This window comes from Cnephaeus nilssonii, assembly GCF_951640355.1.
Source record: "Cnephaeus nilssonii genome assembly, chromosome: 11".
NCBI lineage: Eukaryota > Metazoa > Chordata > Mammalia > Chiroptera > Vespertilionidae > Cnephaeus > Cnephaeus nilssonii.
In genome coordinates, this window is record NC_137082.1 from 85,859,080 (window position 1) to 85,886,620 (window position 27,541).

Below are 27,541 nucleotides of genomic sequence, written 5' to 3' on the forward strand. Positions count from 1 at the left end.
AGAGAGGTGACATGATCAGAGCATCATTCTAAAGGATTGACCTGGCTGTAGAGTACACAAAAGATGAGAATAAGAAAGAGTAGAAGCAGGGGACCTGTAAGGGAATAACTGCAGTTGGCGAGAAGATAATGGTGGTTCAGACCATGTAGGCACAGGGAAGGTGGTTGAAGGTGGATGGTTTTCATCATTGGAGCTGGCTCTTAATCCCCCATGGTTCTAAATTGACAATGCTGGTTTTGAATGAAGTTCTGAACTAAGGGTAAGAAGAAACGATTTCAAGTCCTTAATCTGTTTCACCTTGAGCTATGTTTCTGCTTTATACCCTCTTTATGCTTTTATAAAGAACAGATACATAAAAAAGACAAACTATGGAAAGCACTGTATCGGATGCAGGGTAAGCAGTTGTTATTCTATAGTGGGTGGTTGAACACTATGAATACTGTTTTCCAGTTTACAGGACATGCAGCTTTTTATTCTTCTGCGTTTCTGGAGTGAACACATAAGTAATACAAAGAAACCCATCATGTAAATTTTATATATATTGCAATTTAGATAACATGTGCATATGATTTAATATCGATTGACATTGAAGTCAACTGGTAAAATGTCTGTATTTCAATAATTTCTAAACCATGGCCTATGTCCAAATCTAAGTTTAGAAATCGAGCGAAGTTTTCGGATCCATTCCCAGGTATCAGGCTGCCCAGCCTGTTACAGACCTTGTTCAGTGCATCTCCACATGTCAAGGCCCCTCCAGTTTAGAATCCTAGTACCATCCCTTTGCAGACACTGAGATTCAAAACTTCTCCCTACTCTGTGTCAGGAACTAGCAAGGTTCTTGTCTTACAAATATTTATGTAAAATATGCACACAAACTTTGGTGAGAAAACAACCAACAGAATTCTTACATGTATAGTAAAAGAATTCATTTGAATAAAATTGGACTGTTTACTTATCTTAGATGATGGTTATACGGTTCTCATCTATACCCCATTGTTTGGCTTCTAGCAGGGGTCATGCCACTGAGGTGTTGATTTTAATGGCACTCAAAATAAGTAAATAAATAAAATCCCATTTCATTTGTTTGCTTTGTCAATAGGTGTTCTTCTAACTGCCTCTGCCTATTCATTAAAATAAACATTTTGGACAGGTCATTTCATTAGTTTTGCAGTGAGGTTATGGTCTATGGATATCTGACCTTTGCTGATTATTATGTGGCCAAATGAAATAAAGCACATGCATTGAAGCAGTGAATAAGATCTGAGGTTAGTGAGTTTGATGGAATCACAACCAGCAATTTTAAAATGTGACTGAATTCTTCCCACAATTAAAATCTTTCATTATGCTACTTCAAAGCTAATTTCTTTCTTGTTTTTCTGAATAGTTGCTTCCATTAATCTCACTCTAGGTAATGATGGTAATGATACAATTATATGTAATCATTGCCTGAATTCAATGTGCAACACATCAGTCCCTTTGTGTGGTGATTGTACCGCTCTCTACAATCTTCGTATTTGGAAGGTTTCCATCATGTCATGCCAAGATCAGATTCAAAAGTCTCTGACACTTTGCATAACATCAGTCAAGAAGGGTGTTCCAACTGTCCCTGGTAATGATTGGACAGACTCATCCATCTGGCAGGTGCCAGTTGAAGCTCGGGGTGAAGGCATGAGGCAGGCGAAGCAGGGCTCGCTGTTTACATAGTTTCCAAAGCGCTTAACATATTCAGGGGGAAAAATTAGGACAAGAACTTTGAAAAGGCCTTCGTTGTGCAGGTGGCTAATCTGCTTAAACTACTAATGATACAAATCATAATCTCCGTTAATTTATTGTCTTTGTGCAAAGTGAATATTGATTTCAAAAATTTTAAATCTGCTTTCCTGGCATTTGCAGCTATAACCTTTTCCTCAAAGTGCTAATAGGTAGATGTGTGATTCCAATTATTATTATTATTATTTTTTTTGTTACGTAGATGCAAACTTGCTTATGTTCTGAAGACAGACTTTGTTTCAAGACTTGCTTGTTCAGTTTCATTTAGGACAATATTTGTATGTTCTGACACAATAGAATTAATATGTCCATATCTTCAAAGGGTTAACTAATGAAATATGCAGGTGGCCATCAGGGATTAGCTTACTGTTAGTCGATGCTTACATTTTTAACCTTGCCTTTCTTTTACTCATCTCTCTTTCTCAGGATAAGGACCAGGCGTTTCTTGGCCTCCAATAAATATTTACCGTTGATAATTTTGCCCTGACCTATTGATTTGATTAACTGATAATTTTTTGAAGGTCAATGTCAAGATGAGTGTGGTAAGTGGGATGACAGTCACTTTAACCCCAAATCTAAAATGAGCTTTTTATTAGTATTCATCCTCTTTAGCCACTCTAAATAGATCTTCTCTCTAGTTCTGAAACAAATGTTTGACCTCTTATTATCAGCTAGCTAATTAGCATGTACTGGTTTTAAAGATATATTAGGTTTCACTTTACCAAAATAGGAAACATGTGAATTTCCCTCTCAAATTTAACCTTCCTGATTCTTATTCATATATGTAAACAGACACCACTATCTACTAGTGGCTAAAAAAATTATAGGAGTTGTCCTGTTTCCTCTCTTTTCTCCATCTCCCCATCCCAGATATTGGCAAGTCCCAGAAGGTCGACATCCAAAACCTACAACTGCCCTGTTCCCACTTTTTAAAAAAATATATATTTTTTTTATTGATTTCAGAGAGAAAGGGAAAGGGAGAGAGAGATAGAAACATTAATGATAAGAGAGAATCATTGACTGTCTCCTGCATGCCCCCATATGGGGGATTGAGGCCACAACCCTGCATGTGCCCTAGACTGGAATCAAACCTGGGACCGACCATTCCGACTGTAGACCGATGCTCTATCAACTGAGCCAAACCAACTAAGACCTGTTCCCACTTCTGATCTCTACCACCACCTTCTCCACACCACTGTCATCTCTCCCCTGGACTACTGAAATAATCCTGTAATTGGTGTCTTTGACTTCACCTTTTCTTTATAATCTATTTACACTAATCTTTAAAACCATAATTTATATTGTGCCCTTTCCTGCTGTAAGCTGGGAATAAAATCCAAACATGTTAAACTGTCGTTTAAGGATGATCTATCCACTCTTACTTCTCTGGCCCATCTTGAACCACTCTCCCTATTTTTTTACTCTTCTCCAGCCCCATTGTTCTTGTTTGGATGTCTTTTTTTGAACATTTGGAAGATGTCATTGCATTAGGACCTTTGCATTTTCTGTTTCCCCTGTCTGAGAATCCCTTCTCCAAGATCCGTGGTCGGCAAACTGCAGCTCGCGAGCCACATGCAGCTCTTTGGCCCCTTGAGTGTGCTCTTCCACAAAACACCACGGCCTGGGCGAGTCTATTTTGAAGAAGTGGCGTTAGAAGAAGTTTAAGTTTAAAAAATTTGGCTCTCAAAAGAAATTTCAATCGTTGTACTGTTGATATTTGGCTCTGTTGACTAGTGAGTTTGCCGACCACTGACCTAGGACATAGAGATTGTTTCTCTGGGGTGGCCTAGATTATCAGAGACCTTTCCTGATCTCAAGTAACCTTCTGTCATACCACTTTATGTTAATTTTCTGCAGAGTTTTCATATTTTTCTTGATTGATATCTTGTCTTTCTTTTGATCTGCCTCTAGATGAGGGCTGGTCACCAGAAAGACCAAGCCATGGTTGGAAGCTTGGAATTTTCAGCCCCTACCTCCATTCCCCAGAGAGATCAGAGGGGCTGGAAATGGAGTTAATGATCCATCATGACCATGTGATGAAGCATTCATAAATATTCCCAAAAGTAGGAGGTCCAGAGAGCTTCCAGAGTTGGTGAATGCATAGACATGGGGCTCAGAGAGAGCATGGAAGTTCTGTGCCCCTTTCTAGATACCTTGTCCTATGTATTTCTTCCATCTGGCTGTTCCTGAGTTATGTCCTTTTATAATAATCTAGTTAAGTAAACTGTTCTCCTGAGGTCTGTGAGCCAGTCTAGCAAAATAACTGAACCTGAGGAACCTGGTCATGGGAATCTATGATACACAGCCAGTCAGTTAGCAGCACAGGTAACATCCTGGACTTGTGATTGGTGTCTGAAGAATGTGGTGGGGGAAGGGGGTCAGTATTGTTAGACTGAGCCTTTAGCCTGTGGAGTCTGGTGCTCTGAAAAGGTAGATAGTTTCAGAATTGAGGTTAAACTGTACACTGAGTGGCCAGATTATTATGATCTCTGAATGCATAACAATCTGGCCACTCAGTGTATATTCAATATAATAAAAGGCTAATTGTCCCCTCGACCAGGAGTTCAACCAGCAGGCAGGATGGCCAACGGCCCATGTTCCCTCCCCCTGGCCAGGCTGACCAGACCCCACCCCTGCACGAATTCATGCACTGGGTCTCTAATATATATAATTGGGGTGATCATAATAATCTGACCACTCAGTGTAGATTTCCACATGATGGTGACCAGAATTGTCAGATGTAAAGTGTTCTGAGTATGTAGTAAAGGAGAGACACATAGGAGGTGTGAGTTTTCCCAAACAGATGTTTAGAATGGAGAAAATGTCACCTCTGCTTTGTTTACCAACATTTTCAAAAACAGTGTTCAAAACCCAGAAATACCCAGTTAAGATCCCCAAGAAGAATCCTATCAGAATCCCTGAGATCTAGAGCCCCATTAGATCCACAGATTATCACCACAGGACAACCTTTGTTCTTTCCTGTCAACTGTGCAAGTTACTTGAGTAGAACAAATAAGTTCAATGTGATGGATGAATTCCTTGACTATTTGAAGAATATTCTGAGCGTAGCTGGGTAAATTTAAGAGGATTGAAGATAAATAAACCACTGAGGCTGAGTTCCTAGCTCTGAGCTTCTCCACTGAGAACTTTCCTTGATCATGTTTCCTCCAATCTTCCAGTCCTCTGTAATTTCTCACTAAGAGCATAAGAGTTTGAACTTATCTTTGGAATTTGACTTCGTGCCATTCTTATCAGACCCATTACATGGATCATTTTGCCGCTCTGTGTAATTTTCTCCCAAGTTTCTTCCAGTGGTGGCTCTACTCATCAGCTCAACCACCATCTTCCTTTATTCATCTTAGCCTAGCGGGATGCATGCCTGCTGATGCTCAGCCCAGCAACTTTTCACTTTAAACTTCTTCTAAAAATTGATTCTAAAATATACTTTGAATCAGTTTTATTTGCTCAAGCCATATGGAGACAGCTTGACTTTCTCTCTGGATATTAACTAAATAGTTTTAAAATATGTGGATTTTTTTTTTTCAAATGAGTTTAGGGAACCTATATACATTCAAGTTAAAAATACATATTTTTTGTTGTTCTTATTAATCCTAACACAAGGGTATTTTTCCATTGATTTTTTTAGAGATAGTGAAATGGAGGGGAAGCGACACAAAGAGAGAAACATTGATGTGAGAGAGACACATCGATTGGTTGCCTTTCTCAGGCACCCCAACCAGGACTGGGGACTGAGTCTGCAACCATGGTATGTGCCCTTGACCAGAATCAAACCCAGGACCCTTCAGTCCACAGACCGATGCTCTATCCACCGAAACAAACTGGCTAGGGCTTAGAAACACATCTTAAGATAATTTCTCAGTACTATTTCTCAAAACAAAAAGTAGTTCTAAAATTCAAAGCCAAATGTTATTACTAAAGCATTTCATGAGAATTGGCAATGACAATTAAAATCTAAGTGGCTTTAGAAATCTACAGGCATTGTGGATGGGCAACAGAGGTCCAATGTTGAAACAATGTGACTGTTCAAATAAAGACTTGACTGGCAATCCAGAATAACAATGGATTACTGCAGTCAAAGAAAAATGATAAACAAAAACTGCAGAGAACAACAATGCTTTTATTTTCTTGGTTCTTTGGTTGTCTTTGACAATTCTTTTTTTCTCAGCTTTTCTGCTTTGTAAGTGTCTGTGACTCAAGGCTGTTTCATGATCTACTGAAATCTGAGGAAACTATGGGTCTAAACTGCCCATAATTTCCTGAGTGCATTATCATATTTGCTCATCCATGGGACCTTTGCTCTTATGCTCTTAGTGAGAAAACTCTTATGCTATTAGTGAGAAATTACAGAGGTCTGGAAGATTGGCAGAAAAATGAACAAAAAGAAGTGTTTGAAAATGTCAGTAATTTTGTTGTTTTTTGTTTGTTTGTTTGTTTGTTTTGGTATACTGGGTGGTTAACAATAAATTTTCTTCCTTGAGTCAATATAGTTCCAATATTTCCTAAAGAAATTATAAAATGAGTAGAAGTGGTGTAGGCACAGCTAGGTCCTGGGCCAGCTGATTTAGGTACATCATTGTAGTCTTCCCAATAGCTCTGAAAAGCAAATATTCATATCCTCATTGTATGAATGAGAAAATGGAAGCTTACAGTATTGCCATTTTCCAATACAGTAATGTTAGAATTTCACTTAACCAGCTCTGTGTAACTCTCCAATCTTCCTAAGACCTTAGGCTCTTCTAGGTAATCTATCTAAAGGAATGCTGCAAATAATAGGTAGCTGTTTTGCATAGTTATGAAAAAATATGGAATATTTAACATTCCCATTGCTAAGCTTCCACACTAAGCAATAGTAACCTATTAATCTCTCCAATAAGTCCTAAGTACAGAAAAGATTAAGACATTGTGCATTTATTTTGATTAAAATAATTTATGTACATTTTAATTCAAATTGGTCTCAGCTTTAGGCACCTAGAATATTAATTCGGAAACTATTATTAGTTCAGATTCCAATGCACAGAGTTTTGGTCAAGGACATGGAAGCAAACACTTTATCTTTATTAGCCATCCATTGGCAAGCATTGGAGGGAGCCTGAATGTTAAGGAGATCTCCATCTATTACAGCAAATAACTAAATCACTTGGAGAAATTTGGAAAAGAAGCAAGGTAGTTTATAATCAAGTGCTAATTTGCTATAGAAATTAAAGGGAGCAGAAGTTTATTGAAAGCACAGTTTTGCCCTAGCTGGTTTGCTCAGTGGTCAGAGCATCAGCCTGCAGACTGGAGAGTTACGAGTTTGATTCTGGTCAAGGGGACATACCTTGGTTGCAGGCTCAATCACCAGACTCCATCCCAGGCCCTGGTCCGGGTGCTTGCAGTAGGCAACCAATCTATGTGTCTCTCTCACATTGATGTTTCTCTCTCTCTGTCTCTCCCCCTCCCTCCCACTCTCTCTAAAAATCAATGGGGGAAAAATACCCTCCAATGAGGATTAAAAATAATAACAAAAAAGCACAGGTTCATTGAAAATTCTATGGAGGATATTCCATGATGGGTAGCCTTAAAAAATGTGGAGAAGCTTTGGGTAAACAGAGAAACATGAAGACATTAATAGGCAATAGTGAGTTCTCAGATTTGTCTTGTGAAGTAGTGAATGAGGTTGGATATATCGTAGTATCAGATTCCAGAGACTGCTTGTAGTGTGTGTTGCTTATCCTCTTGTAAACTGAGTAAGGCAGGACCTTTTTGCCGCTTCCTCATCTTCTATCTCAAACACAGTGTCCGGCATGTTTTAGGGTTGTAATAAGTGCAGTGCGGCTCTTCACTGTCAGAAGGCAAAGGAGCCTGGGTTTGGTGTAGTAGGAAACGGAAAATATAAATGCCAATTGCCATCTTATTTCAGTTAAAATGTACTGAAGATTTTATTGGTGTCACTTTGCTAAAAAGATTCTGTTAATTTTGGGGAAAAAGTCCATTCAATCGCTTATGTATACATAATAGTGGAGGTGAGGGTAGAACACAAAGTGATTTTGCTTTAGGCTTCTTTATTGCATATCATCATCTCTGAGTCAATCAAGGGTTAATGATTGGTTTGCATTTGCATTCCTGAGCACACTTTAGCAAAAGGGAAGTCAAGTATATGTTGACTGGAAGAAGAAAAAAAGCCCTGAGTGGAAAGTAAATTAAGGCTGAACATGACAAATCCATTCCATCAGCCAGTCATAGTGGTAGCCAGCCTCCAACGTGACTACCTCCCTGCCTCCTGGCGTTCACACTCTTGTGCAGGTCTTTCCTGTTGAGTATGAGCTGGACCTTATGGCTCATTTCTAATGAGTAAAATAAAACAAAAATGATAGTGTGTGACTTGGAGATTAGTTCATAAAAAGAAGGGTGTGCTCTTTCCCCACCCTCTCATACACACACACACACACACACACACACACACACACACACACACAGTCTGTGGCATCACTCTTTGTGAGGGACTCCAGATGCCAAGTTGTGAGCCGCTTTATAGATAGGCCCATATGGCAAGAAACTGAGACTCCCTGCCAATGGCCATGCGAGTGAGCTAGGGAACAGATCGTCTATCTCAGGCCTTTAGATAACTACAGCCCCAACGGACACTTGACTGCAGCCTCATGAGGGAGCCTGAGCCAGAAACCCGGGGCCCAGCCACGCTCAGAGTCCTGACTCTCGGAAACTGTGAAAAGGTACAGATCAACTCAACCAGCATGTGAAAGGCATTGAATGCTGTGGGATATAGAGATCAGGCTTTGGTTCCTGCCCTTAAGGTCTTAACAGCTGGGTGCAGAGCATGACACATACGTGTACAAATACCCACCAAGTGAGAAAGGAGGCAGAGGGAGCAGAAACAGCTTCACGGCAGAGGGGACATTGGAGGTGGGTTTTGGTGGGAGAGCATGCTTCACGCATGTGAGGAGGTTGACATTTTGCATAGACTCTTCTCCTTTGTGGTGACATTGACAAAATTGCCGAAATGGATCCTAGAAATTGAAAAAATCAAGTTACTAGTTGCACTTCTCTTTTGATTTGAACAGTATCCCATCGATAGGAATTCATTCGATCCCTCAAGAACCCAGTGATGTGGGCAGAGCTGTCCCTATTGCACCCATTTTTTCAGTAGGGAAACTGAGGTTCTCCGGGGCTCAGGATTATGTACAAGGTCACATGGGTAGTTAAGCGGCAGAGATAAAGCTCAGGCTCTTTGAAAACAAGTACAACATATACATCGATGTATACAATGAATTAACTTCAATCAATAAAGAACACTGTGAGAAAGGGTCAGAGGGACTTAAATCACTTCTATAGAAATTTTAAGAAGAAGAGACAAGTATGGTGTGAATGGTGGGCTGGTCAGCAGCCTGGCGGGTGTCTCCGGAGGCTCCTCGGGGAGGTGAGCTGACCAGTGCAGGAAGTTAGGCGCTCAGCTCTGGGAGCTCCACACTTGACTTAGCGCAAAGGCGGGGCGATCTCTCAAGTGGATATTTGTATTAGCAGACTGCACAGGCAGATCTATACATTGGTAATGAGAAATGTCACTACCATGCACCTGAGAATATTCTGTTGGCAAAACTAGCCCATTCATTCCCGGTAGGCAGGCATTCAAGGATGCTTCCAGGTGCCCTTGCTCTCAGGGTGAAGAGAGTTGACTAAGTGAACTTAGGCTTGCGGGGGGGGGGGGGGGGGGGGGAGGGCGGGGATATTGAAGCCCTGTTTTTGTCTTTAAAGATCACCTTGCTAGCCCCCTGGTCAAGATTCACTCATCCAAACATAGAAATGTACTTCTATAACTCTCTGTATTTGTTTTCTAGGGCTGGGTTTACAAAGTACCATAAACTAAGTGACTTAAAAAAAACACAACAAAAAAACCCCAGAAATTTGCCCTGGCTGGTGTGAGTCAGTTGGTTGGAGTGTCATCCCATGCACCAAAAGGTGGTGGGTTCGATTCCTGGTCAGGGCACATACTCAGGTTGTATGTTCAATCCCCACTGATCGACCAATCTCTCTCCCTCTCTCCCTCTCCCTCTCCCTCTCCCTCTCCCTCTCCCTCTCCCTCTCCCTCTCCCTCTCCCTCTCCCTTCCTCTCCATCTCTCAAAAATCAATAGTACATCCTTGGGTAAGGATTAAAAACAAAACAAACCTGTCAGTGTTGAAAAAGAAAGACTGAGAAACTATTACAGACCAGTGGAGACTGAGGCGGCATGACAACTAGATGCAATGTGAGAGCCTCAGTTGGGTTCTGCGGTAGAAAAGGGACATTAGTGTAAAAACTGGTGAACTCCAAATAAAATATGGAGTTTAATTAGAAGTTTAAAAAAGAAAGAATTGGGTCAGATGATTCAGTTCTTTCTCGCTATAGAATTTTTTAGCGTGTTAGGAGTAAGGTTAACTAAGGAGATGTTTTAGAGGAGGTGTTGAAATTAAGGTCTCAGTGTTGTTTTTCTTTCTTCTTTTTTTTTTTTTTTACTCTTTTCTATTTTTTAAATGCTTCTTCCTGCATATGTTCTTCCCATTCTTAAAGAGAGAGAGAGTTGCAGTGGGCTTTGCTCTAGATAAGGGAACCATCTGGCGACACAGAACAAGAATGAGAGACGGCAGAGCTGAGTCAAGAGTGCTAGTCAGTGGACCTCAGGAGAATCACCTTCTAGTCCTGACAATCTAGGCACGGGACATCGTGCAAGTCATGTTTCTGTGCCTCAATTTCTTTGTCTATAAACTGAGAAATTCTATTGGAAAATATCTAAATTTCGAATTATAAGAGTACATAACTCTACTAGCTCTCTATATCTACAAGTGGTAGAAGTCTGAGGAATAGTGCAATTTCTGGGGCAGATACATGTTCTTTCCCACTCCACAGTGACACCTGCTGGGGGACTCAAAGGCCACCTCCCTGGGTTGGTTCGCTTGGAAAAGCAGGTCCTCTGTGAGCCCTGTGGACTGAGTTTGGGCATCAGCTGTAAACTCGGATAAAGCAGGGTGAAAAGAATGATTTCTGCTGGGCTCTTTCTCGCCTCCTCTTCTTGCAGACATTCCCGATCTTAGTTCTGACACTGCCCAAAATTAACTGTGACATCTTAAGCAAATTACTTAACCTCCATGAGCCTCAATTTCTTCAGCTATAAAATGGAGATTAAAAATAACCACTTTGCATCGCTTTTATGAGAATGAATTGAGCAAACTCAGTTCCAAGGCTGCAGTTTGTTATATGATTCCTTATTTAAGTGGATCATGTTTGAACTTTTCTAGCCTCTTGATGCTCATCAAGTATTCGATGACAGTAGTCTGTTTGTGTCAGATGGTAGAGAAAGTCAAATAGTAGAATCCCTCTGCTCCTGTCTTTGAAAAAAACCCTGAATTACATCAAGAGGATAGGTTTAATTTTCCTAATATGAAGTTAAAAGATTTGGAGAGATGGTTTTAAAGCAGTAGTTTGCTGCACGCGATTTATGGTGATATTCATAAATCAGAATATAACCATATTTATACTCATAAATCGGAACGTACCAGTCACTAGCGGTTTTTCTCCTGGGGGTGCCTAAGCGGTGGGGGAGGAGCACGGGAGTGGGGATAGCCAGCATTTGATAAGAGTCTTAGTGGAAGATTGATAACTTGGGAATATCTTCAGTCATATGTGGATTTGTGTTTAATAGGTTTTTAACAAAGGTTCCTCTCCAGCCCACACTTTACACTGGCACGTGCCCTTATTTTCTTGTAAATGAGATTTTCAGTGCTAAGTCCCTCAGTTCTTCCCTCTGCGCATCTGCCCTCTTCTCTGTGGCCATGGGAGGAGAGGGGTCAGCTGCAGGGGCCCCTGGGATTCCGGATTCCAGCAGAGCAACTGGTCCCAGGAGGGATCTGGCCCCATTTGCATATTTTAAAAATACATATTTTGAAATGGGGTTGGAAAATAGGATTATTTCCCTAGAATTCAGGAGTCGGGAAGTATTCCCTAGAAACATCTAACTGAATATGCCTTTGATATAATACTGGGTTGTACATATGCCGTGTGATATTTTGAAGTTCTTTAATTTACTCTTTCTTCTGACACTCGCCAGATCATGTGATACTCAGTAGGCATTATTATTGTGCCCTCACATAGGAGGAAACTGAGTCACAGAGAGTTTAATTTGTCCAAGTTAGTGACAGAGACAAGAGCCCTGTAGCCTCCTCCAACCCCTAGGTAGGTAACTCACCCCCTACCCACGAGTGACCATATCATTGTCAGATAGGAAATCGAAAGTCATTATTATTAGAATCGTCAGGAACCATTTTTGCTACTATGGTAACCTTCCTGGTTGTGTGTGTCTTTGTATTATCTTCTTTTACTCAGAAGTCTTCATCCCTAAACTCATAAATTGGTATTCAGATGTTCTTCAGGATAAGGATCTTAAGAAATACAGGCATACCTTATTTCATTGTGCTTCATAGATGTTGCTTTTTATTTATTTATTATTATTATTTTTTACAAACTAAAGGCAAAAACCTCCCCCAGTAAAAAGATTACAACTCACTTTATTGTGATGTTCACTTTATTGCAGTGGTTTGGAACCCAACCTACAATGTCTCCAAGTCATAAATACTTCATATATTTCTAAGTCGAGATATTCTGACTTTGCCAAATATTTTGCTAAGGTAAAAAAAACATGGAATAGAGTAATTAAGAACCTCTATTCTTTTAAAATATATATTTTTATTGATTTCAGAGAGGAAGGGAGAGGGAGAAGAAGAGAGAGGGAGAGAAACATCAATGATGAGAGAGAATCATTGATCGGCTGCCTCATGCATGCCCCATACTGGACTGAACCCACTACCCGGGCGTGTACCCTGATCAGGAATCGACCTATTACCTCCTGGTTCAAGGTTGGTGCTCAACCACTGAGCTATGCTGGCTAGGCAGAACCTCTATTCTTAATTCAATAAAACCCAGATTCTGTGGACTTCCAACACTCCTTTTGGGCTGAAGAAAACGGCTTTTTTAATGTGGCCTTACTTATCCTAATTCCTGTCTTAGAGCTTAACTCTCCATCCTAACTGTGCAGCAGATTCCTGGCCCCATCCCACACTTACGGAATTGGAAAGTTACAGAAGCCAAAGTTTCAAGCGGCTCCCCAAGTATTTCCAATGCAGCGAGCCCATGAGTTGACATTAGTGGACCCTGACAGTCCCATGCGATCTGCTTTATTCAAACATGGCTTTCGGCAGGCCCTCATAACCTGATATTATCATTCTGCCTGATCCTACCTCCCAAAATACTACTTTTATTTCAGGAGCCAAGTCCAATGCCCTGTCATTCTTACAGCTTTGGCTAATTCTTTCCATTGCAAATAAGACTTCCTACTTGACCCCCTTAGAATACATGTGGGCTTCTGTTTAGCTCTAGATGCTTGGGTGTCTTGTCCCTCATGAGAGAAGATGCAGGGTCAGTCCCGAAGGCCACAGAGCACCTAGTTCTCACTGAGTGCTGAGTGTATTGGATGAGTAGCGTCAGAGCAGAGACTGATGTTATTTTATGCTGGAGATGAAACAATGTTGTTTAGGTCTTTCTGTTTCACCATTGGTCTCTGAGTTTGGGATTAACTCTTATGGATTCCATTTACCTCTCTTACTTGGCTCCAGATGTCAGTTCTGCTGTGCTACCATCTGACAGCCTAGTTTTTTTGTTATTTATTGGGGTAACATGGGTTATTTACACTATGTAAATTGCAGGTGTACAACATTATAATATCCTCTCTTGCCTGCACACCACCCACAGTCTAGTTTCCTTCCATTACCAAACATTTGACTCCCTTTACCCACTTCATCCTCCCCATACACCCTTCCTCTCTGGTAACCACCATCCTGTTGTCTGTATCTATGGGTTAGTTTTAATTTGTTTTGTTCGTAGATTAATAGATGAATAGTAAAACAGAAAGGGGCCCAATGTCCCTGTATAATCCCACATTTTTATTCTTTATTAGATACATGTATATAATTTTTAAGACCATATTTATTAATTTCTGATAATTATTTTAAGTTATACATGTAAATATCCTTTAGTTTGTGTATTTATCAGGATACTGCATTTTTGTTTTAATTTGTTTGAAGCTTTTATCCAAAAGTCCTTCCATGTCGCCACCCATATATTCATTCAGTGTTCAGAATAAAGATTTTTGACTACAAGGTTTTAAAGTATTTAGTGTTATGAGTGCACTGTTCAATAAGGAAATTGCAAATGCCATCCTACGAAACATAAAATTGAATATGAAATATAATAGTTGATCCAAGAGATTTCATTGAAGAACATCTGTGTAAACCTTCTGGAATACATTTTTGGAACTATGATTAAGAATCTATTTTAGATGTAACAGGCACCTTCTTATATTTTCTTATATTTTTTTCTTCATTATAATTAAAGAGTATCATCTGCTCTTGGTTTTGAGTTTGATTTGAATTCACACTCTTACAGTAAGATTGCCTACCTTACATAGCTCTGTGAAATTGAAACTAATTTTGGAAGAAAGGTAGAAATCAAGATCTAGGTACCACTCATAAACTTTAAAAAGGACTAGGTTGAATTGTCTTGTGCTCTGCCACTCTGTTCTACCAAGCAATGAATCCAATGAAATCCTTAGGAAATAATAAAGTGATTAGAAATCAAGGGCAAAAATCAGCTGAGAGGGCGGAAGCACTATCCCTGAGCAGCAACAAACCATGAGTGACCTTATCATAGCTCTGGTATAAGCATACGCTCTTCTCAAAACACAAAACGAGAGAATATTTACAATTTTTTCTTGAGCTAGAATTTTAGCACAGCTCTGTCCAAATCCCAAGGACAATTAGACATTTGAAAAATACCTATTTTAGGGAATCAGTACATTTCCTTACTCCCTGAAGTTAACCAAATTATTCAAAATCCTTCAGCCTAGGTATAATAGCCCACTTTTTAACAATGTGAAACACCTTCAGTGTTCAAAAACCCCTGGCATTTGTACTTGATTCATTAATGTTGAACTTCTCAGGAATTGTTTGCTCTTTCATTATATATATATATTAGAGGAAAGGGAGAGAGAGAGCTAGAAACATCCATGATGAGAGAGAATAATTGATTGTCTGCCTCCTGTACACCCTACAATGGGGACTGAGTCCACAACCTGAGTATGTGCCCTGGTGGGGAATCGAACCATGGCTGCCCGGTTCATAGGTCTATGCTCAACCACTGAGTCATGCCAGCTGGGCTTCTCTTTCATTCTTTAACTTTGGGAAGTACATTAATTTAGTTCTGCCTCATTAAAGAATTTATCAGCATCGGAGCTGACCTACTGCAAGAAAGAATATCCAATGGGGAGGAAGAATACGTGAGATTTTTCCACTTTTCCTTTTTTTAATCTAACAAAGGCCCCTACTTTCTCTTGAGTACCTTGATTATCAGATGATGGTCTACAGAGTTGGTCCTTTGTTCCAATTCCACTGGCAACTCTTCTCCCCCTTGTTTTACCATCGTCCCAGGGTTCTTAAAATATAGAGTATCAACTACATGAAAGGTGAGGGTCTTTAAAAGGGACTCTTCCAGAACATAGGAAATAGAGTGGCATGACCATCCTTAGGACAGGACCAAGTCATGGGGAGTTTGTCACATGTGCTTGGATAAATGAATGAATAACTAACTAAATGAATGGATGTTCTTCCCTATGGATCAATTATAAAAGGAAAATAAGTTCACAAAATTAGAACACAGTGTTGAGTAAAATTGCCCGTGTGTATATAGAATGAGGAAATGTGAGTTTTAAAACTCGATGAAGAGGGCAGGGTGTGAGATTATAGGCAAACTTTATAGCTGTGGGTTTCAGAGCTCTTAGAGTACAAGCTGTCTAGAACCATCCTGGAGACCTCCCCTCAACCAACTGTGCAGCCACCGGGCTAGGAGTGGCTTCCTGCTGGGGGATCATGTATGGAAATCCCGTGTGGCCGTGGAGCTCTGCTCAGTAATTTTCTCTGAGACAGCTGACGATCAGGATCCTACCCTTCTCTTACCCGTGGTTTGACGGTGATGGCAGCAATGATGACAAGTCAGATGTTATCACTATAATTATCCCAGCCCCTTTAGGAGAAAGAACTGGAAAATAATTGTTACTCATGCTTAGGTATTTTTGATCATTCATAAATCTACTAATCAAAATGTCAGTGGTTTAGGGAAAATGACAAATGAAATATAGCTTTTTTTTTGTTGGTGGATTCCTCAAACTCTGTGAGCAGACACAATGGCACATACTAGTATTTGGTGGTGTCTGAGAGATAAAGATCGGCATCCTGAAGTCTGAGGCAGTGCACAAGTTCATATGTTTTTAAATTTTGCTACTTGGGTATCATGATTTGATTGAGATATTATTATTTTTTTTCTCTGACTTGGAATTCACCAGATAAATTCTAGTCCCATATTCCCAGTTGTGTCTTTTTTTTTGAACAGCTTTATTGAGATATAATTCACATGCTATACAAGTCACCCATTTCACATATACAGTTCAGTGTTTTTTAGTATGTTCACAGAGTTGTTAATTCTGTTCCTTGAAGTGTCTCTATCACTTCAGATAAATTTGAGAGTTTCCTCATGTGTAAATTAAGTGTGGAGAAATCTACTTTTCAGTTTTCCTTTTAGTGATAAGTCTATAATTTTAAGCCTTACACTAATCTGTTTATGCAAAAAAAACAACAACAACAAAAACATCTCATCAGATATAGTGAGTGTTCTGTAAGTTACTGTTACGCATTATTCTCTTTCTGAGAATATACACATACACACATACACATTTCTTCCCTCTGTAGTTTTCAAATCAAATTTTCCCTTATTCCTCATCTAGTTTATGTCTCACCTTCTCTACTTTCTACATGAAAATGTCCCCCACTGGCCCCTGCTGCATTTTTTTTTCTATCATGTACAAAGATTGTCTCATAGATAGGGGCTGTCTAATATAGTTTCATAGGAATATATTTTTCCCGTGAGCAAGAGTATAAACTTGACTATTTCTATCCTACACATCACTTTCTACCCAATCTCAATGAGTAGTTGTTGAGTCTCTCATATAAAATTACCGAGAAATATAGTTGGTATCTTAAGACATAGATGAATTCTTCCTGTGCCAACTGCCAGCATCAGCTTATGAAAGCTCAAAGATTCTGAAAATGGAAGCACTTTAGGAGTTGCCAGGGAAGAGAGTAATTGTGCTTGCAGCTGTGTCCCTTAAAGTACAGGCATGGTGACCCTGAGCAGTACATATATTGATTGACCAGCATTGCAGGTGCACAATTATATATTGCTCCAGTGGGATTTAATAAATAACCCGTACAAATCTCTTTATAACAAAGACATTGTCATGCTAAAGTTCATTGGCCATGGTGTGTTGTATCTATGATAGCCTCTGATCAATGCCTAGCATTGTTTTGGAGATTTTCTAGTTAAGCAACATATGGAAACTTCTGATAAGGACTTATCGCAATGGTGGAAATCCATTTTTCAATACAATCATGTACATCTGTATTGTATTTAAAAATCTTTCCAAGTGTTTTCACCTTGACTTTGCTAATATAGTTAGCAGTTTCTTTTTATTATTATTATTTTTATTTAACAGAATCTAGTTCTCCTTATTGATGCCAGAGCTATAGTAGCCTCACTACTTGAAATGTTACCAATCCTGAAAGAGCAGAGCCAATAACAACTCAGAAAATAGCTGGGTTCCTATTAACTGTGCTGAAAGGCCATAGCCCTGAGCTTCTTTCTCTTCCTTCTCAAGGGGACAACTATCAGCACGCAGAAACACACACACAAGCTGTGCAAGTGTCCTTCCTCCTACCCAGGAAACACTAGAAGAAAAAGGAAGATGCCACCGTAGTAAACTATGGTAACACAATGTATGATGAAGCATATTTCCCCTCTTCACACCAGGTTACATGTTTTCAGTTAGGAAGGAAGAGAAGCGACTAATCCTCACAATTGTTGCTGAGACTAAAGGCTTTCCACCTCTCGGTTTCCATGGGATGAAACACTGCGCCTTCCTAGTGGTTGCTTCCCAGGCTTCTAGTCCCCATATGCCAGGAGGCACAGGGTAATTGCACAATCCTTATTCGTGTTGGATCTTTATGATTTCTTGCCAATCTCAATGTTCCCAGCTCAACCCATCACCCTTTCTTTGAAGTTCCTACCACGTTTCTTATTGTTTAGTCCCCTCTTATAATGCTAATATTCTATGATCCTATAAAAGTAGGTCAAGCCCTAGCCAGTTTGGCTCAGTGGATAGAGCTTCAGTCTGTGGACTGAAGAGTCCCAGGTTTGATTTCCAATCATCGGTACATGCCCAGGTTGTGGGCTCGATCTTCAGTGGGGGGCGTGCAGGAGGCAGCCGATCAATGATTCTCTCTCATCATTGATGTTTCTATCTTTCTCTTCTTTTCCCTTCCTCTCTGAAATCAATAAAAGTTTTTTTTTAATGTAGGTCTAAAGTATTTCACAGGCAAGAGAGAGTTTTATAACTGTAATGTGATATCATTTCAAGTTTCTGTCAAGTCCACGTGAACCCTCCACCCTTGTGCATGACAAAATTCAAATGTAATAATTATTTGTCATCTTAACAACGAAGAAACAGTTTATTTTTTTACATAACGCAGTTCATTATCTGCTCTGTGCCCTTATAACATGGATAGCCCATTTGTAAAAAAAAAAAAAAAAAGTGATGGCAGCTGACAATTTGTTTACTTACAAATTGGGGTCCTGACTTAACAAATGAATGTTGAGGCTTTCAACAACAGTCACAATTATTTTTCTACACATAGTCACTTTTGAAAGGAAATCATATAGAGACCATTTCCAATTCTATTTGGCATGTAAGAGAGGTCCTTCGCATATCCTGAAAGTTGAGATTGTATTCACTGAGGATGGTGATTGAAGGCTTTTCTGCTCAGGAGCTGAGCTGGTTTGGAAGCACAGGAAGGTGCTGAGGCCACGTGGGGAATGGAGTAAATGTCCTGCTCTCTCTCCCTGCGAACAGCCCCCAGCCATTACCATCAGGGCAGGACCAGGACCCTGGGCGGTGCTGTGAAACTGGCTGCCCTTTGCCTTGCTTTGTCACACTAACCTTTCTGGTTCTTTAGGTCCTGAATGCCCCTAGGCACATGGCTTCTTGGTTTTACTCACTTCTTTTCACCCTTTGTGTCTATTGCAGTAGGAGACGTTGGGAATGCCCTTTCAATCTTCACTTGTCTTTTTGTTGTTGTTGTTGTTGAGCTGGGGGATCTGTTGCAGCCTGGCCATTTCCATTCTGGCCCTCATTTTTGACTAATCACGCCTCTAGTACCCTTCATGCATCTCAATATGAAGCTTTGGGGCACTTGATTCCCAGGTGGTGACATTATCCTGGGCTTTGTATCCACAGCTGTGCCCCTGGCATCCTCTCCTAGGATCCCCATAAGTAATTATGCTATGCAAAGTGGGACTATAAAATGACAAGACTGGGGTTCCTACGCTGTGCATAAATCCCTGTCTCACTGCTTTCTCAGGACATTTCATATCTGCCCCTCTCTTAGGGGTAGGAGTGGACAGTTACCAGTTGCTCAGATGAAGATGGCTATCTTAATGTGAATTTTGATCCCTGAAAATTCCTGCTTTGCAAACCGGTTAATTAAAGTTGTCAGAGACCCCCAAAAATGGATTTCTGGGAAAATGAATCAAGGAGGCTAGAGAGCTAGAGGAGAGTTAGAAATTCTGATGCTTCTTAAATATGGCTTTGGGGTTTTGTATTTGAAAGGCAGCTGACTTGGGTGGACAGAATTCTTGCTGCTTGTGGTGAAACTTGTTTCTCTCACTGAACACAACAGTCCATTTGATGCGCATGCTGATGACATTCGCACAGAAAAGGTGGGGTTTCTGTCAAATGTTTCTTGCTTACCTACATAGTTGGTCTGGAAAACTCATTCTCAGGGAGTTTAACTAACTAGTCCCAGCTCACATATACTGGGACTAATGAAATCACAGTACTTTGCATAATCGTTATTTGAGATCTGTTCAAGTCCAAGGTCATGTTCGAATGTGTAGTGCTATTCGTTGTCCAGAAAGACTGATGGTCTAAATCCCAAATCACCACCTGGTTAAAATGTGTTTAAAAAGTAATACTAGAAATTAGAATGGGTAGGGAAAGCAGAGTGGTGCCAACAAGAGAGAAATGGAGAGATCAAAGGCGTGCCTCAGGGGAAGGTTCTGCTGAGGGGAGTGCAGCGGCCCAGAGGCCAAGGCCAGTCAGCAGTGAGACCGCCTGGTGTCCCTCTCACTGTGCCAGGCACAGTCACTTCCCTCTCACCTTCAGTTTCATCCCAGTGGTGACCCCGCAGCACCATCTTCGACTCTCCCAGCACCAGATGTTTCTACAGAACACGTGCCATGGCAACTTGATTTTAAACTCTGGTATCAGTCAGTTAAATATGTTCCCAAGATGAATACCGCCATTGAGTAACCGAACAACCCTTATCCAGCAAAACTGTTATACAGTGAATTAAAAAATAAATTCAAACTCCATTAAAAAAATGGTCAAATTTTATGTGAATTTTACTATTCACAGGAAAGAAACCATATGAATGAATAATACATAGAGGCTTTTTCAACTCAGTGAATAAAAAAATTAATAAGATTTTTAATAGCAGTGAGGTAGGTTTTTTTTTAACTGTTGAAATAACAATTAAAGAGGAATAATGCATGTGTGCTCTTGAGAATGTAGTGGAGCAGGCATTCTCGGACACGGCTGGTGAGATTATTGTTCCCTGGCCAAGTTTCTGGAATCAATTTGGCAATTTTATCAAAGGTCTTAAAAATGGCTGTTACCCTCACCCTTGATCCATTATTTCTCACTGGAATCTATTTTAAGAAAATAATTAAAGATGTGAAATGAATATATATTTACATATATATATATATATATATATATATATATATGTATATATATATGCTGTTGCAGCTGCATTTTTAACAACAGTGAAAATTTGGGAGTAGTCTAGGGTGCCACCCACATGGAACTGGCTGATTAAAGAAGTATGGTATAATTATATGAGAGAACATTATGTTCCTAAAATATCCTCAAAGTATTTTGTTGTACAAGAGAATATACATGTGATGTAATGTTAAGTGGACAAATGTAACATAAAATCCATCATGTGCAGTGTGAACGTGTGTGTGTGTGTGTGTGTGTGTGTGTGTGTGAGAGAGAGAGAGAGAGAGAGAGAGAGAGAGAGAGAGAGAGATCTCTATCAAAACACCCAGGGAAAACACCAAGGTGTTAATTGTAGTCTTCTTGCTGCATGAGATTGTGAATTTAATTTTCTTCTTCATACTTTACTATGAATTTTCACATTTTCTACCATAAACAAGTATTTGGTTGAGCACATGGAAAAGAGAAGCTACTTCGGTATGACCTTAGATATGACTTAGATGTGCATTTTACTCCCAGGGGCACCTTCTCTGTCCCACCGCAATATCCTGGGATGGAGGAGGGGAGAGAGGATGTTGCCTGGGAATAAGGGTTTACAGAGGAGGGAAGCTTGTCTCTAGGAGACTTTACGTGATTGGTTAGGAAATACTCTTTGGTCTCTAACAGAATCCCAATTACCAAATGTTCCGCCAGTGAGCACATGGAAGCTAAAAGCTCGATTGTATGACAGATGGAAAACTGCCCCGTCTAAAATAGACTCTCGCACCCCTGTGCCAGCCATCCTGTACTGTGACCTTATCCTATATAATAAAAGGGTAATATGCAAATTGACCATCACTCCAACACAAGATGGCTGCCCCATGTGGACACAAGATGGCCACCATAAGATGGTCAGCAGGGGAGGGCAGTTGGAAGGGACCAGGCCTGCAAGGGAGGGCAGTTGGGAGGGACCATGCCTGCAGGGGAGGGCAGTTGGGGGGGACCCAGGCCTGCAGGGGAGGGAAGTTGGGGGCGACCAGGCTGGCAGAGGAGGGCAGTTAAGGGTGACCAGGCCAGTAGGGGAGGGCAGTTATGGGCAATCAGGCTGGCAAGGGAGCAGTTATCCATCAATCAGGCTGGCAGGGGAATGGTTAGGGTGTGATCAGGTGGCTGGCAGAAGCAGTTAGGGGCAATCAGGCAGGCAGGCAGGCTAGTGATTGGGAGCCAGAAGTCCTGGATTGTGAGAGAGCAGTCAGGCATCCCTCAAGGGGTCCCAGATTGGAGATGGTGCAGGCTGGGCTGAGGGACACCCCCACCCCCCGTACATGAATTTTGTGCACCAGGCCTCTAGTCTATACTAATAATAGCCTAGGTGGCATCACTCCCTCACATCGTCACAAGATGGCCATCACAAGATGGCTGCGTGCACAGCAGAGGTGGGGCCCGACGGCCGCTTCGCGCGGTGAGGCCTGGGCGTTCCACAGCTCTGTGTGGCATGGAGGAGGCTGGTCCCAGTGTCTCCACCGCCTCGCACGGAGGAGGCGGGTCCTGGTAGAGGAGGTGGGTCGCGACAGGAGAGGGTAGTTGGGAGTGATCAGGCCAACAGGGGAGCAGTTAGGTGTCAGGACAGCAGGGGAGCAGTTAGGGGATGATCAGGCTATCAGGCAGAAGCGGTTAGGGGCAAGCAGGCAGGCAGGCGAGCAGTTAGGAGCTAGCAGTCCCAGATTGTGAGAGAGATGTCTGACTGTTGGTTTAGGCCTGATCCCTGCTGGCCCGGGAGAGGACAATTCACACACCCCACTGTCCCCATGATCCCCGCGGGATCAGGCCTAAACTGGCAGTCAGATATCCCTCAAGGTGTCCCAGATTGGAGAGGGTACAGACCTGGCTGAGGGACCCCCCCCCCCCCCCATGCACAAATTTCCTGTACCAGGCCTCTAGTCCTATATCATAAAGAGCTAATATGCATATGTCATCATGCCCTCATGCCGTCACACCATAATGGCTCAGACACAACACTGGGGAGTGATGAATGGGGACCAGCCAGGCACAGATGAGCTCACAAGAGAGGAATGGGACCAGCCAGGCTGTGGGCTGGGAGAGGGACAAGCTGCACGCCCCATGGTCCCGGGCACCAGCAGCTGTACCTGTGCCTCGGGAGAGGACAATCCACATGCCCCACATTCCCCACGGTCCCCGCGGTCCCGGGCGCCAGTAGCTGCATATGCACCTGCGGCCCAGAAGAAGGACAAGCCACCTGCCCCGTAGTCCCAGGTGCCTGTGGCTGTGGCCCGGGCAAAGCTGCCCGCCCACAGTCCCCTGTGGCTGCGGCCAGCCTGGGCAAAGCTGGCCTGGGTCCTGGGTGCCTACGGCTGACCAGAGGGAGGGAAGCCTGGGTCCTGAGTGCCTGTGACCGGCCAGAGGAGGGAATCCTGGGTCCCGGCTGTGGGGTGAGGCAGAGGCAGTTAGGGACAATCAGGCCAGCAGGGGAGCAGTTAGGGGCAATCAGGCTGGTAGTGAGAAGTTAGGGGCAATTAGGCAGGCAGGCAGAGGTGGTTAGGGGTGATCAGGCAGGCAGAGGTGGTTAGGGGCGATCAGGCAGGCAGAGGTGGTTAGGGGTAATCAGGCAGGCAGGCAAGCGTTTAGGAGCCAGCAATCCTGGATTGCGAGAGGCAGTCGGACATCCCCCAAGGGGTACCAGATTGGAGAGGGTGCAGGCCGGCCTGAGGGACCCCCCCCCCCACCCTGTGCACTAATTTTGTGCACCGGGCCTCTAGTATTAATTTATATAACATAGCACTTTCAGTTATGTTACAATCCTGTTTTCTTGGGGTTGTCTGTTTTCCCCCTTTAGACTGTGAGGGACAGAGGACCAATGCCTTACCTGTTTTCCTCTCTGCTCAATGCTGAGAGCACGACCTGACACACAGAAGGCTCTGGATAAATGTTTGTTGAGTGGGAAATGAAATAACTGGTTCACTACAAATCTGTTGTAGGACTTGACCTCTAGTCTTTGAAGCTTAAACTGGACTCACCAAGGCAGTTGGCGTCCCTTCAGACTTCAAACTGCCTGCAGGTTTAGAAGCTGGGAAGGAGGTGGAGGGCTCCAAGAATCAGAACTCCTTGATTTTGCTGCCTTTATTTAGGAGGTGATGGAGGTACCCCTGTCCCACCACACTGGAGGACACATGTGGGATCCCATGTGGCATAGCCTCTGTCCCACTCAAGGCTGTTTGGTTTATACCTAGGGAAATCACTGGCTTTTCTATGTGTCCGAGTTACTAAATACAAGCATATTTTACATATTTAAATGTCAATGCACCAGTAAGTCTTGCACACACCTAGGTGGATTTTTAAGGCATCCAAGTCAAATAAAGTACTTTTCCACCTGCTTAATTTTTTAAATGACCCTGTTAGGTAACAGGATTTAACATACTATTACATATGTGCAATATAATATTATTTTATCTAATTGTTCTTCTATTTATTATCATTAGCAATCATTTGTAAAAAAAATATCACTTTGATGCTGGCACTATATTAAATCATTTACATACATTCCCTACTCAGCCTTTATCATAACCCTAGGAAATAGAGGTCACCATCCCAACTTAAAGATGGAAAAAAGTGAGTTATTATGATGCAGGTGGGCTGATCTCAAAGAAGGTATTACTCTACCCATGTTCCATGTAAGGATCCTGAAATACTACATACATATCCTCTGTAGGCCACAAGTACCCGGGGTTGGATCTGGGAGCAACAGTCCATAGGAAGTAATTGTCACAGTGAGGAGCTTTGTTTTCTGAAACACTCACACTGGCACCCTTAATTTTCACACCCCAGCATTCCAGTGTTACCAGCTTGCCTTTGATTCATATGTTATTGGATATCCTACTTGGTCTGCTTTAAACCAGGAGGTAAACTGCTTTGCAAAAGCAAAGGGGAGATCTGTGAGGGCCCTTTTGTTTGGAAGGCTGGAGTGATGAGGTGCTGAGCCTATGCAAGTTCCTCAGGTGTCACACTCTTGCCTGTGATGCCGTTACTGTCGTCGTCGTCATCATCACCATCATCATCAGAATGAAAGTGGGCACCCTCTGAAATGTATTTCCATGGCTGTTCTTGACTCATCCAACTCTCATTCTTTGTCCTGTAAGGGAAAACAGAGCTCACTCCATTCCATCTTTTTGACTTTTGAATATATTTTCCTACTTGGTAGAGAGAGGCCATTGGGGCATCACACCACATCTGTGCCTGGCCAGGAAGTTTCTGAAAGCTGTCTGCAGAGAGGCCGGGGCCGGTGGGAGTTGATGCCCAAGTCTTCGGGCTTCTCTGGGTCAGGTCTTTCCCCGGGGACGCCTTCTCTGTAACTTACCTGACTCAGATCCCATTAGAAACTAGGCAGGGGGAGAATGCTTAGCTTCCGCTTGCAGTGCTCACAATGCTGGCTTACAAAACAAGACTGGGGGCGGGGGTTCCAAGCCAAGTGCTATGGAGTCCAAGGAGCTCCAGAAAACCATGGAAACCAGTGACCTGTTCCAAACTGAACTTTCATTACCACAAGGAAGAGAGAACAGAAGAAAGAGCATCAAAACCCCCTAAAACGCAGAGGACAAAGCTTTAAGACACCACCCTGGCCACCGGGGCAGCCCTGGGGATCTTGGGTGCTGAATGGCCTGTTACTCTCTTGAAGCATCATCTGCAGCGAGAAGAAGACAGGAAATACTCCCAGGGCAGCCCCAAGCACCTGATGGATCTTTCCCATTCAGCTTCCCGCAGGGAAGTGTTTAATTGCAGCTGTGATTGAGATGAATATGTTTATTGTGTTCGGCCCAGAGCCAGGGAGAGATGGCCCCTCCTCCGGCAAGTTTTGAATTTCAGGTTATTTTTCATCTCTTCACCATCATCAGTGGTGCTTTACTGTCATCATCATTATCATCAGAATGGAAGTGTTAAGCCTGTTAATTGCACGTGGCACGGTGCTGAGTGCAATGCGAGCAGGCGCATGGTTCTCGCTGGCCAGATGTGCATAATGAAAGCACACTCTGCGCCAGCGCAGGCAGATGCTGCAAGTTCATGCGGAAAGAAAAGCTGAAAACGGTGACGAAGCGGGAAGGTCATATGAGGATTTGACTGCCTGGACTCTAGGCCCGCAAACTACCATCTGGCGACTTTCAGTCTGTTGAAGTCCTACCTCTAAACACCACGATGTCCTGGCACAGGCCTACGCACCTTATATGTGTTCTATGTGATCCTTGCGATGGATGAACCTGGTAAATGCCATGATTGTTCCCAGCCCACTTACCAGATGGCAACACTGAGGACACACTACTAGTAAGAGGCAGAGCAAAGATGCTAGACCAATCTGTCCGAGCTCAGGGTCCATGCAAGGGAACACTTAAACCCCTCGGGGACCGCTGCCATGTTTCGTGGAAAACACACCTCTGGGAGAGACTTCAACCACGTTGCATTACTATCTTGACAATTTCAGGGAGCGTCACGTTTATAACTATATAAAGCCCAGCTGTGTAGACAAAGCATGAAAGGGAGCGAGCAAGGAAGAATGCAGTTGATATAGGGGAGCAAAGTTTTAAGATTAGCTCCATAACGTTTTGTGGAATATCGCAATGTCTAAAGCCTGTTTAGAAATGAAAGAGGGCTGTGTGCTGAACTGGAAGGGAAGTGCTGTGTTGGGAAGAGGAATGGCACTATCTGGAGGGGGAGTGAGTGACTTAAGACTTGAATGGGTACGAGTCTCCTCCGTTTGAATTCGGATTATTTGTGGGCACACTCATTTCTGAGTCTCCTGCTGCATTACTGACTACTGATTAGGTCCCAGTTATTCCATTAGAAGGACTCAATGATTACATGTTACTTAAGGACTCTTTCCAAGTTGATAGTGTGTTAATAAAAATTCTATTCTCTATCCCCTTCCTCCATACTTTCTCTATCTCATGCTCTGTCATAATTGCTTTCTCTTTATTTTTTTTTTTGGGGGGGCAAAGATGGATAGGAGGGAGAAACACATCATTTAACCCCTTCTCCCTTCAGTTTCAACTTTCCTTTCTTAAGAATAAGAATTATTTTTGGTGTAAAATCCTCTGATTCTGCATTTTGTTAGAGCGTAGACCATGTGAATGGTGATACAAACCATTTCCATCATGGGAAATACTATCATGGAACAGTGCTGTGTGAAGGCTCACTTTGGAGGCCACAGAAAGCCCCTGCCATCCTCGGCCCCAATGACAACAGCCCCCTCAACGGGGGTTGCTGTAGGCCAGTATGTCGGCTGTGCCTCGGTTCCGTGCCCTTTCCGACAGAATCAACATGTGCAACCCACTGCCCCCGCCCAGCCACAGTCAGGCTTTCTGTACTGAGTCACGCTTGAGAGAGCTGCTCTTTCTGGATCTGGAGACTGTAGGTGAAAGAGAAGGAGTCCTGGCTTCGGAGGCGGGTGATCTGGGTTTTCCCGTTAGCCCTGGGGATACGCAGGTCTGGACCTGATCCATGTAAGTTTCCCCCCAATGCCTTTGCTTCCTCATGGGGAAGAAGAAAGGGTGGCCTAGCCATCTCACAGTCCTTTCCCTCTCTGGGACTCCCTGATCCCTGATAGAACCAGAGACCAGGTGCTGGGCTGGGGCCTTCAGCTGCTCTCGGGTCACTGTTTACTGAGTCCCCGGCTGGCTTGCTTGCCCCATGCCCGCGGGCTATGCCTGCCTGCTGCTGAGCCCGGAGATCCCAGGAGGCCCTCTTTCCCTCCCTCCTTTACATATGAAGCCAGCAATCTGTCATGTTGACAATCAGCTGCACC

The 27,541-nt window shown here is 42.5% G+C and overlaps 1 protein-coding gene across 1 annotated transcript in view; it reads left to right on the top strand.

Moving 5' to 3' along the window:
* The window catches only part of DCC (DCC netrin 1 receptor), a gene marked incomplete at both ends in the record, with an annotated part of 938,651 nt that overhangs the window by 316,537 nt on the left and 594,573 nt on the right, over window positions 1-27,541 (top strand). The gene's annotated exons all lie outside the window — the stretch shown is intronic.